The following is a 13,651-nucleotide window of genomic DNA, read 5'->3' on the forward strand; positions in this document are numbered from 1 at the left end:
ATCCTTGTCACCATGGATGTGGAATCCTTGCACTCGAATATTCCACACCAGGATGGATTAAATGCTTGCAAAGTCTTCCTGGAAAATACAGGAATTGATGCAGATTCTGTGGTGAAGCTTACAAAATCCATCCTCACCCATAATTACTTTGCATTTGACAATAACATATATCTACAGGAGACTGGGACTACAATGGGAAGCAAAATGACACCAATGACTTCTTATCCTCTTGTCCTATCAGGCCTATGGCCTACTACCATTACATTAACGATATTTTAATCATCTGGACAAAGTCTGAGGAACAGCTGAAGAGCTTCCATGAACACGTTAATCAGTTTCATCCCACCATTAACCTAAAGCTATGTGCGCAAGTTGCGTTTTTTCCCACGGTAACGCTGCGTTTTGAACTGCAGCGTTTCAGTGGCAAATTGCATGTGTTCAGCTTCCCCAGCAAAGTCTATGACAAAGCCAAAAATTCAATGTGCACGCTGCGTTTGTAAACGCAGCGTATTGGATGCCAAAAATCGTTGCAGAAAAAAAAGCAGCATGTCACTTTTTTTGTGCGTTGTAGCTGCGTTTTCCACCAATTGAAATCAATGATGTGGGTCAAAACGCAACCAAAATGCACTTGGCTGCATTTTTGTTACGTTCCGCATGCTTTTTTGGAATACAGAACGCATGCATTTTGACCTGGAAGTGAGGTCAAGAGGTTTCCTGTTGACCTCACTTCCTGGGAAACTTCAGGAATTTTTTTTCTTTTGAGAGAGAGGATTTTTGGGCAGGTTTGGTGTGGTTGCAAGGAATCTTCTCTGTGCCATCCACGAGGAATCTTCTCAGTACCATGGCGCGGTACAATCAATTAAAGATCGATGTACCGAAGCTCATTAGTCTGGTGAGTATAGTGGGTTTTAATTTTTTAAAACATCTTTTTCCCATTTTTTTGGGGCAAATGGCATGGGGCTCTGCCACATTTTGATTTTCAGCCCGGTAAAACCGACAGATTCAGGCTGGTATCAAGGTGTGGAGACCCATGCTTCTGGGGTCCCTACAGCCTAAACAGTACCAGCCCTGCATCTGCCCCACAATTGTCGCAATCGTGATGCGACAACTACGGCACAATACTGGGCTCTTCTCGATTGCCCTGTAGCGGTGGCAATCGGGGTAATATTAGAGGCTTGGTACCAGCTCCGAACTGCGAGATGGTATCAAGCCCCGTTATTAGTAACGTTCAGGTGTCTATTAGATACCTCACGTTACTAATACCTAATGTAAATCAATTATTATTTTGTCCCACATTCTAGTGTTGGCCTGTTCATTAATGCCCCGTCTCCTAGTGCCGGTCCGTCCCGTACTGCCCAGTCTCCTGCTGCTGGCCCGTCCCATGGTGTTGTCCACTCACTTGGTGCTGGCCCGCCCCATGGTGCGGTCCCGATTTGGTGTTCTTCCCCGTCCGCTCCTGCTCTCCCATCCTCTCCGTGGCTTTCTCCTGAGTTGAGGTGATGTCACCCCAGCCGTGGGAAACAACCTGTCACGCTCCCCGGGTCCCCTGCGCTGCTCTCCGGCTCACCTGCCTCGCTCCCCGGTGCTTCGGTCCGGTCTCCGCCGCTCCCCGCTCTCCAGCGTCCATTGCCTGCGCTTCCCAGGCGTCCTGGTCCCCGCTCCCGGCGCCCGTCGGCTTCTCAGCCCCAGTCCTGCGCTGCTGCTTCCTCCTCTCAGCTTCCTGCTCTGGCTTCTGGCACCCGGGCCGCGCGCATGCGCATTAGGGCGCGCGCGCGGTCACTGACCCTTTCTTAAAGGGCCAGCGTCCATTAACAGGAAATGAAGCACACAGGTACAGGGTATAAAGGGGTTCAATGTCCAAGTGGGCGGGGCCTGATCTTCGTGTTTCTCAAGCTAGGAGTCAGGTCTCCTGGTGTTCTTGTGAGATACTCACCTCTCTCTCTTCTAGAGCCGATCCTGCCTCGCCATCCGGCCCTGCCGAATCCCGAGACCCGAACGCTGTCCATCTGCCATCCTGACAGTCCATACCGTCTCTGATCCCTGCGGTGACCCGTCATCTCGCTCCAAAGGTTCCGGACTCCGCCTGACATCATCTCGGCTTCCGAACCTGAGCTCTGTCACCCGGACTACCGTCAGTGACTCCGTGGTCCCAGGGACTTCTCCATTTGTGCACAGACTGTTCTGCTACTTGTAGTGCTCCAGCTACCGGACCCCTTACCATCATCAAGGAGTTCGGCCCAGTGGATCCACCTCCTGGGTCTGCCCGTCCACCTGGCCCTAACAGTAAGATCAGGCCATGGATCCCGCTGAAGCACTAGCAGCCGTACAGGAGGAACTCACACGTCAGCGTGAGACTCAGACCCGCATGCTGCAATTCATGTCTTCTGTGGACGCCCGCCTGAACACACTACAAGCGTCAGTTACGTCTGCAACATCCCGGGCTTCCACTAGACAATCCACGGCTCCAGCTCCCGTGGCGACTTCTTCGGACGCTTCCAGACTTCGTTTGGCTTCACCACCCCGGTACGCCGGAGACCCCAAGACCTGCAGGGGATTCATAAACCAATGCTCCCTCCACTTCACGCAGCTGCCGCATTTGTTTGCCTCCGACCAAGCCAAGGTCGCCTTCATCATGTCCCATCTAGAGGGTGAGGCACTGGCGTGGATGAACTCATTGTGGGAGAAGGGGGATCCTGTGACCACGAACATCCAGGAGTTCCTGCAGGCATTCCGTGGCACCTTTGACGAGCCCGGACGCGCTTCCGCGTCTGCTTCCTCTCTTCTCCGGTTACGTCAGGGGACTCTGACGGTGGGTCAATACGCAATCCGTTTCCGCACCTTGGCTTCGGAACTCGGGTGGAACAACGAGGCCCTAGCCGCTGCTTTCTGGGAAGGACTCTCGGGTCGAATCAAAGATGAGCTGGCGGGTCGTGACGTACCGACCACCCTGGATGCCCTGATTACCCTAGCGACTCGAGTGGACATTCGCTTTCAGGAGCGATCCAAAGAGGTGTCCCGTGAGAGACGTCCGGTACGGCATTCCTCTCCTCCGCAGAAGCCCGCCGTACTTCCGTCAACAGCATCTGGTGCCTCCGTCCACGAGCCCATGCAGATCGACCGTGTGCGGCAATCTGAACAACGTCGAGCAGAGCGGCTCGCCAAGGGCCTCTGCTTCTACTGCGGAGAGGGCACACACCTGCTACGCTCCTGTCCAGAGAGGCCGGGAAACTCCAAAGCCTAGGGTTGGTAGGAGAGGCCACCCTTGGTGCTGGGACTCTCTCAGACCCAGTTACGTGGACTGTGCAAGTGACAGCGGGAGAGACGCGGTTCACGGCTGAGGCGTACCTCGATTCCGGGGCAGCAGGCAATTTCATCCAGCAGGCCACGGTGGACAAGTACCAGGTGCCTGTTACTCCACTCGACAAGCCCCTAGTGATTGCATCTGTGGATGGGAGACCCCTTTCTGACACCATCTCCTGGATTACCAGGCCGGTCGAACTGCGTATCGGTGCCCTGCACACCGAGAACATCGCTCTCTACGTCCTCCCACACATGTCCCATCAAATCCTGCTGGGACTTCCCTGGTTACGGACACACGAACCATCAGTCAGCTGGGGCACTGGCGAAATCACCCGATGGGGCTCTTCGTGCCATGAGAAGTGTCTGAAGACCATAAAACCCATCCGACGACCTCCGGTTCCAGAGAACCTACCGGGACTGCCCTCGGCCTATTGGTCCTTCGCAGACGTCTTTGATAAAAAAGAATCTGAGGTACTTCCGCCACATCGTCCTTACGATTGTGCCATTGTCTCCAGCCGAAACAAGGGCCATGTCTACTTACATCACAGAGAGCCTGGCAAGGGGATTCATTCGGAGATCCTCCTCTCCTGCTGGAGCAGGCTTCTTCTTCGTCAAGAAGAAAGAGGGCGACTTACGCCCATGTATAGACTACCGGGGATTGAATCAAATCACCGTAAAAAACAAGTACCCTCTGCCGCTCATCCCCGAATTGTTTGACCGGCTTAGAGGAGCTCGTGTGTTCACCAAGCTGGATCTTCGGGGTGCCTACAATCTGGTCCGCATCCACTCTGGGGCGAATGGAAGACCGCGTTCAATACTCGCGATGGGCACTATGAATACTGCGTTATGCCCTTCGGCCTGTGTAACGCACCAGCCGTCTTTCAAGAACTGGTGAACGACGTTTTCCGGGACCTTCTCTACGTCTGTGTGGTAGTGTATCTGGATGATATCCTTGTCTTCTCTCCGGACCTCCAGACCCACAGAGAGAACGTACAGCTGGTTCTACAAAGACTGAGAGAGAATCGTCTGTACGCCAAGTATGAGAAATGTGTCTTTGAGCAGTCTTCTCTCCCCTTCCTGGGTTACATCATCTCCGATACCGGACTGCAGATGGATCCAAAGAAGGTCTCCTCCATTCTCAACTGGCCTCCTCCTTCTGGACTGAAGGCAATCCAACGCTTCCTGGGATTCGCCAACTACTACCGCCAGTTCATCCCTCACTTCTCTGCTCTGACTGCTCCTCTCTCCGCCTTGACCAAGAAGGAGGCTAATCCAAAGGACTGGTCACCTGCGGCCGACGCCGCGTTTGGCTCTCTGAAGCGGGCATTTGCCTCCTCTCCTGTACTCCACCGTCCGGAGTTAAACCGACAGTTCACCTTGGAGGTGGATGCCTCCTCCTCGGGAGCCGGAGCAGTGCTCATGCAGAAGTCCTCCTCCGGGAAGATGGTGACTTGCGGTTTCTTCTCCAAGAGCTTCTCAGCGCCTGAACGCAACTACACCATCGGTGACCGAGAGCTATTGGCAGTCAAACTGGCTCTGGAGGAATGGCGCTACCTTCTGGAAGGAGCAGTGTACCCCGTTATCATTTACACGGACCACAAGAACCTGGAATACCTGCGGTCCGCTCAGCGACTGAACCCATGGCAAGCCAGGTGGTCCTTATTCTTTGCCAGGTTCGACTTCCAGCTCCATTTCCGACCCGCGGACAAGAATGTACGCGCTGATGCCTTGTCCAGGTCATTCATGCCCATGGAGCAGGAGGAGGAGACATCCCAACCCATCATCTGTCCTAATAAAATCATTCCGGTGGCCCCTGTCACCCTGGCCCAGATACCGCCCGGGAAGACCTATGTCTCTGAGACCGACAGGCAAAAAGTGTTACACTGGGGCCATGCCTCGAAAACAGCCGGTCATGCTGGTCTGAAGAGAACATGGAGTACGATTGTACGTCACTACTGGTGGCCTTCCCTTCGCACGGACGTTGCTGCTTTTGTCTCTGCCTGCTCCTCTTGTGCCAGGAACAAGACGCCCAAACACCTGCCATATGGCCGTCTTCTGCCTCTGCCTATACCCTCAGTTCCGTTGCAACACATAGCGATGGACTTCATTACGGACTTGCCATTGTCCTCCGGACACACTGTCATATGGGTCGTGGTGGATCGGTTCTCCAAAATGGCTCATTTCGTCCCTATGGCTGGACTGCCCTCTGCTCAGGAACTCGCGGACGCCTATATACATCACATCTTCTGCTTGCATGGCTTTCCATCACACATCGTGTCCGACAGAGGAACTCAGTTCACCTCCCGCTTCTGGAGGGCTCTCTGCAAACATCTGGGAGTGACTCTGGACTTTTCTTCTGCCTACCATCCTCAGTCTAATGGCCAAGTGGAAAGGGTCAATCAAATCTTGACCTCCTTCTTACGTCACTATGTCAACGCACATCACGACGACTGGTCCACGCTTCTTCCTTGGGCTGAATTCTCCCATAACCACCACATCAGTGAGTCCTCCTCCAGCTCTCCCTTCCATGTTGTTTACGGACTTCAGCCCTCCGTCCCATTGCCTGTGTCCCCTTCTTCGGACGTCCCTGCTGCTGATGCTGTAGCCCGTGACTTTGCAACCATTTGGGACTCTGTCAAGGCGTCCCTTGGGCGTGCTTCCCTGCGGATGAAGAAACACGCAGACAAGAGACGACTGGACCCTCCATGTTTCTCTCCTGGAGATCTAGTCTGGCTTGCTTCCAAGTACGTCCGATTGAAGATACCATCCTACAAGCTGGGTCCTCGCTACATCGGGCCGTTTAAAGTCCTCAACAAGATCAATGAGGTCTCCTACAAGCTACAGCTCCCGGCCACGATGAGGATACCCAACTCCTTCCACGTCTCCTTGCTCAAGCCGGTTGTCCTTGGTCCCTTCTCCGCTGCTGCCAGTTCGGCCCCTCCTCCTATTGCCGATGATGACATCTATGCGGTAAGAGATATCGTGGCCATGAAGACCGTACGGGGTCGACAGTTCTTCCTGGTGGACTGGGCAGGGTATGGTCCTGAGGATAGGTCCTGGGAGCCCCGGGAGAATGTGGGTACTCCTCTGATCCGTGCCTTCCTGTCCCGGTTGCGGGGAGGGGGGCCGTGGGGGGGGTACTGTCACGCTCCCCGGGTCCCCTGCGCTGCTCTCCGGCTCACCTGCCTCGCTCCCTGGTGCTTCGGTCCGGTCTCCGCCGCTCCCCGCTCTCCAGCGTCCATTGCCTGCGCTTCCCAGGCGTCCTGGTCCCCGCTCCCGGCGCCCGTCGGCTTCTCAGCCCCAGTCCTGCGCTGCTGCTTCCTCCTCTCAGCTTCCTGCTCTGGCGTCTGGCACCCGGGCCGCGCGCATGCGCATTAGGGCGCGCGCGCGGTCACTGACCCTTTCTTAAAGGGCCAGCGTCCATTAACAGGAAATGAAGCACACAGGTACAGGGTATAAAGGGGTTCAATGTCCAAGTGGGCGGGGCCTGATCTTCATGTTTCTCAAGCTAGGAGTCAGGTCTCCTGGTGTTCTTGTGAGATACTCACCTCTCTCTCTCTTCTAGAGCCGATCCTGCCTCGCCATCCGGCCCTGCCAAATCCCGAGACCCGAACGCTGTCCATCTGCCATCCTGACAGTCCATACCGTCTCTGATCCCTGCGGTGACCCGTCATCTCGCTCCAAAGGTTCCGGACTCCGCCTGACATCATCTCGGCTTCCGAACCTGAGCTCCGTCACCCGGACTACCGTCAGTGACTCCGTGGTCCCAGGGACTTCTCCATTTGTGCACAGACTGTTCTGCTACTTGTAGTGCTCCAGCTACCGGACCCCTTACCATCATCAAGGAGTTCGGCCCAGTGGATCCACCTCCTGGGTCTGCCCGTCCACCTGGCCCTAACACAACCGCTAGTTACCCGATTCTCCTAAGCTGAGGTGACGTCACCCCAGCCATGGAAAACGATCGCAAGTTATCCGATTCTCCTGAGCTGAGGTGACATCACCCCAGCCGTGGGAAAGTGGGAAATGACCGCTAGTCACCTGGAGTAAGCAAGAAGCAATGCTCACGCCATGTGTTATGAAATATTTAACACATTGAGTTATCTTATCTATCTTTGTATTTATCCATCCTTCTATGCTTTTCTTTCCATCTATTTATCCATCCTTCTATGCTTTTCTTTCTATCTATTTATCCATTCTTCTATGCTTTTCTTTTCTTTCTATCTATTTATCCATCCGTCTATGCTTTTCTTTTCATTCTATCTATTTATCCATCCTTCTATGCTTTTCTTTCTATTTACCCATTCTTATATGCATTTCTTTCTATTTATCCATCCTTCTAAGCTTTTCTTTCTATTTATCCATCCTTTTAATTGTTTTCTCTTAATTTTTTTTTAATATAATTTTTCATCACATGGTTTTTATGATTTAGAATCATGTCCGTCTGTATTTTCTGTTTATTAGGTGGAGTCTATGCCTTGCTTGTGGGATATGGCCTCACCAGAGTACACCCAAAAACAGAAGAGGGAAAACAGCTGGATCTCTATCTGCCGGGAGCTTTACCCCCCAGTGCATGAGGCTGATGTCATTCTTCAGATTCAAATTGGTAATGTGCAATGATGCTTCCTACCATGGGAAAAAATATTTTTAAAAAAGGTGTTGTATTAATTTTTTGTTTTTTTTAAAGAAAAAGACGTCCGCAAACGCTGGAGATCTGGGAAGGACCGGTTCTACAAATGTCAAACAGAATGCAACCGAAGTGGTGCTTCTCCATCAAACAAGCGAATTGCATATCAGGAGGAGTTGCAATTTCTGTGCAGGGGAAGAGTTTTACATCCATAAGTTAAAAAAACATTAGCCACAAACAAGAAAGTTGTTAAATTCATGATTACATCCATTTTGTTATGTATTTGTGATGCCCTGGACTGGCCAGGTAGTCACAGGTAGGCCCTTACACAAACACCTCCTCCCATTAGTAAGGTGACAGTAGCCAACCTACAAAAACCTTGTCACCTCCCTCCGGGTTTGATGTTCACACAAGGGTGGCGGAGCCAGGTGGTTGGCTCCACCCACCGAGAAGTTCACAGGCCCCTGAGGCAGGAGAAAGTGAAAGATTAGCTTTGACAGTGAAGTGGAGTGGAGTTCAAGTGCAGACCTGTGCCCAGGTCGGCTATAGTCTAACACCAGGTGTCTGGGTTGGAGCCCAGTCACCTCTGGCAAGGAGGCAGATGGTGGTGGCCGCCTGCAGGAGCTGGGATTACAGCCGGTGGAACCGTAAGGACCAGGGACAGGTGGTGGCCCACCGGTACCGAACCGGGGAACCGATTGGAAACCGGAGCACCAGGAGGGGTACTCAGACCCAGTACGAGGCCCCGAAACAACTTGGCCAAGTCAAATCAACTGATTGAGGACTGGACTTTAGGCCCTTTCCCACCTAAGACCCGACTGAAGACAACAGCCCAACCATAGGGGTAGAAAGCCACCGCCCAGGCATCGAGACCCGACGGGCCAGCGTCTGCGGGCAAAAGGGCTCTACCGGCACACACCAGGCTGGGGAGCGGACTACCGTTGCTCAGGCATAGGAGTCATCATTTCTACAAAAGTGAGGTGCATGAGAAAGGCGGAAACCACCAACCTAAAAAGGGGAAAAGCGCAGCCGGCTGCGGGCACCGCCCTCCATCTTGTTTGGTTTACCAGAGACTCCAGCGTGTTTATAAGAGTGAGTACAACAGTGCCTTCGGGCAGCGCACCGCGCCGGCACGCCAGCACGCATCCAATCCCCCGCCTCAGCATTTCCCTCGGGCCCCCGGGACCATCATCCCCCTTCCCACGAAGGGGTCAACACCAAGCTCCGCAACACCGTCCCCAGGAGCCTAGTCAACGGCAGCGGTGGTGTCCATCCATTCACCACAACCCTTGGGTGGCGTCACTAACTCAAATCCCCTACAAACTCCGGCCGTGGACCTCCCCACCGAAGTCCCTACGTGTAGCGCCAACCCCCTTTCAGAGCGACGTGACCCCCGGGTCCTTGAGGTGCTCGAGCCACCCACCGACGAGCACGGATCCGAGTGGCTCGGCAGTCGGCCGAGCCCCGGGGCGGTACATATTCACAGGACAGAAGGAAATATCACTCGTCCAGAGGAGCCTGCGGTGGAGAGCTCAATGGACAGTGAAGATCTGTTGTCTGAACAGGCTAGCCAGGCCTCTGAAGACTTGGTGGTGGCAAGAAGTGAAGACCCTCTCAGTCACACCCCGAGCGGGTCTTCTGCAGCTGCGGCCAGTTCTGTCTCTGCCGTTCGTCAAGGAATCCAATGAGCGAAAAAAAAACAAAAACCCCCCACAACACTGGGTGACACCAAGAATAGTGACCCCTTAACCAACCAAACCTTACAATTACTGAAAAATTCCTCCGAGGAGGATAAGTTTGACACATTTGGGTCAAGCATTGCAAATCGTTTGCGGCTACTAAATAACAAATCAAAATACTCAGCCCGCATGACGGCCTTTTGTGGTTTACTGGCTGGTTTTGAAGAAGATGGGCCCTTGTCTACTGGAGGTGAAATAGTCTGCAGTATGGAAAAAATGTTTAACCTCAAACGCCAGCCAACACCACCAACTGGCATCTTACCTCAACCATCAGCTGGCCCACATGTAAGCTGTCCAACCCCCTACCCAGAGTATCCTGCTGCACATGTGTTGAGACCTGCCAACGCATATTTTCACCAACAAGTGAGGCAGGAGGTCAGCCAAACACCAGTTGACCATAGTGCCCATCAAATGTTAGGGCCATCCTGTTAAAAATATACTCTTAATTACGTGAAAAGACACATGAAAGATGGACTTCAAAATGTGTAAAAAATAAATGTATTTTATATCTAATAAAATGGTTGCCAAATTATAAAGTTGCAGTTCAGTTACAGAAAAAGAAAAAAATAATAATATTCTTCATTAGCTTACATAAAAAGTTTATTTATTAATCACTAATCAATAGAAATCTTCATCCATCTTTCCTTGGTTCCTGAATAGACGCAAGGATGATATGCGGTAATCCTGACAGCATGTATTCATCTTGGAGGGATGCATCTGCTTTCAGCAGGCTGGCGACTCATACAAGAGTGCGAGCCCCCTCCCTCCGTGTCATGGTATATATGTCCAATGCAGCTGCTCATAAGGGCTATTTAAGGAGATCCTACTATACGCACGATGTCACTCAGTAGCAGTTTCCAAAGCTCTATATATATCTTTTGCTGGATCCTAATTCTCCTACATATATATATATATATATATATATATATATATATATATATGTGGAGAGCACAGCATGCTTTTATGACAGCATCAACTGTGTTTGGTTTTAACTGGATGGCTGTGTGAAAGATCCTCCACTGACTACTCATGATTCCAAAGGTGCACTCCACATATCTACGTGCACGACTCAGCCGATAGTTAAAAATCCTCCGCCGGTCATCCAGTCCCCTCCGTGGGTATGGGCGCAGCAGTTCTGTTAGTAAAGGGAAGGCCTCATCTGATACAATCACAAAGGGGACTGGATCTGTGGAGCCCAGCAAAGGTTGTGGGGCTGGGAGCGATCCGTAATCTTCAAGAATTTGCAGACCAATCTGTGATGTTCTCAACACCCGAGAATCCCCCGTACTGCCATAAGCACCAACATCAATGGCCACAAAGTTGTAATGGGAATCAGCCACCGCCATGAGAACCACAGAAAAATATTTTTTGTAATTAAAAAAATTGGATCCTGATCGTGGTGACTTCTAAACCCTAACATGTTTGCCTTCAACGGCACCTATGCAGTTGGCGAAGTTGGCCACAGTCTGAAAGCCTGCCGCAACCTTCAGCCAAGTTTCCTCGGTTGGGGAAGGCATCACTATGGGCTGTAACTTCTGCCAGATCATGTTGCATGTGCACCTCACAATTTTGGAAATGGTAGATCTACCAACCCGAAATTGCAGATGCAGGGATACAAAACTCTCTCCAGTGGACAGAAATCTGTAAAAGAAAAGAAAAAAATTGAAATGAAAAACACAGTGGATTGGTTACAGTATTCACAAAGTTTTTGACATTTTTCAAAATTTACATACATTGCAATTAAAATCAACCATTTCGTTTATACATGTCAAGTAGGTTGAGTACACGGCATTGCACGTGACAATTCTTTTTGTTTCACTCCCACACTTTGGATGTCTCCCTCTCTATCTGTCTGTGTCTCTCTATCTCTTTGTCTGTGTGTCTGTCTTTGTCTCTTTTTTTCCTGGCTGCATTGTGACACGAAAACATTACATTCAAAGGCGTTCACTGCGCAGTCTCCTCAAGTTCAGGCTGCATTGTGTAACAGCTGTATTGACTTTAATGGAGGCAGGGTTTTTGGGAAATTAATTTAAGTGCGACGTTAACATTTTCCATCAAAACATATTCTACGAAATTCCCTGTATCACATGAGAAGTCTGGCCACAATGTCGAGATTCAACATGCGAGGGTGCGGATTGCTGTAGCAGACACAAACACAACAAAAAAACAGTGTTTTGTATATATTACATTACAACTTACCGCAAGGTGATGAGCAGCCTTTCCTCAGCTGAGATAGACTTTCGCATCACAGTGTCCTTGTATGTTAGGTCACTTTTGACAATTGATAGTAGATGATCAAAAGCTTGGATTCGTAGCCGACAGAAAGATATGAATTTTTCAGGATACCTTTTAAAAAGAAAAAAAAAATTTAAAAAAACCTAGGCAGTAGCAACCGGAAGCTGAGATTACAGAGATCACTGAGTAGTTAATCCTCTCATGATTTGAAGTACGTATACATTAATGCATAAAACATATAGTTGACAATGGTTAATTTACATAAAATTAAGATACAGATTGTATATATACAACAAAAACGCAAAATATAAGGCCTCAGATGAAGAAATAAAGTATGTCACACCATTTCATTAAAGCCCGCTTTACACGCTTCAATATATCTCACAATCCGTCGTTGGGGTCAAGCTGTAAGTGACGCACATCCGGCATCGTTTGTGAGGTATCTGCGTGTGACAGCTACATGCGATCAGGATTGAACGCAAAATCGTTGATCGCAAACACATCGTATCTTTGTCTAGAATTGAACGTTTTGTTGCACAAACCTAGTCAATTGAAACGTGTGACATCCCTCATACGATTTTGATGTCTGATGCTATGTGCGCAGGTGTGCGCTCTGCACCACAGCTTAAAAAAGGTCCGCTTCAGAGCGCAGTTGAAAAGCTGCGTTCTGAAGCGCCTCACAATATCTGTCATTCACTAATCTCTGTCAGTCGGTCACTATCTCTGTCCCTCACTCTCTGTCCATGTCAGGCTATCCCTCTTACTCCCTCTCTCATACTCACCGATCCCCGATCCCCGGCGCGGCGCTGCACGGCATTCACACTGCTCCGGCGGCTTTTACTATTTTGAAAAAGCCGGCCGCCCATTAAACAATCTCGTATTCCCTGGTTTCCCCGCCCACCGGTGCCTATGATTGGTTGCAGTGAGACACGCCCCCACGCTGAGTGACAGGTGTCTCACTGCACCCAATCACAGCAGCCGGTGGGCGTGTCTATACTGTGAAGTGAAATAAATAATTAAATAATTAAAAAAAAATGGCGTGCGGTCCCCCCCAATTTTAAAACCAGCCAGATAAAGCCATACGGCTGAAGGCTGGTATTCTCAGGATGGGGAGCTCCACGTTATGGGGAGCCCCCCAGCCTAACAATATCAGCCAACAGCCGCCCAGAATTGCCGCATACATTAGATACTACAGTTCTGGGACTGTACCCGGCTCTTCCCGATTTGCCCTGGTGCGTTGGCAAATCGGGGTAATAAGCAGTTATTGGCAGCCCAAAGCTGCCAATAAGTCCTAGATTAATCATGTCAGGTGTCTCCACTAGATACCTTCCATGATTGATCTGTAAGTGACAGTAAATAAACACACACACCCAAAAAAATCCTTTATTAGAAATAAAAAACACAAACATATACCCTGGTTAACCACTTTAATAAGCCCGAAAAAGCCCTCCATGTCCGGCGTAATCCATGGACCTCCAGCGTAGCTTCCAGTTCTGCTGCATGCAGGTGACAGGAGCTGCAGAATACACCGCCGCTCCTGTCTCCTCCACGCAGCAAATGAAGACTGCCGCGCGATCAGCTGAGCTGTCACTGAGGTTACCCGCTGTCACTGGATCCAGCGGTGGCCGCGGGTAACCTCAGTGACAGCTCAGCTGATCGCGCTACTCACCTCAGTTGCTGCGTGGAGCTGACAGGAGCAACGATTGTACAACTAATTGCAACGTGTAAAGCAGGCTTAACTCTGACCAGGTTT

This window comes from Anomaloglossus baeobatrachus, chromosome 1 (genome assembly GCF_048569485.1).
Source record: "Anomaloglossus baeobatrachus isolate aAnoBae1 chromosome 1, aAnoBae1.hap1, whole genome shotgun sequence".
Lineage (NCBI taxonomy): Eukaryota > Metazoa > Chordata > Amphibia > Anura > Aromobatidae > Anomaloglossus > Anomaloglossus baeobatrachus.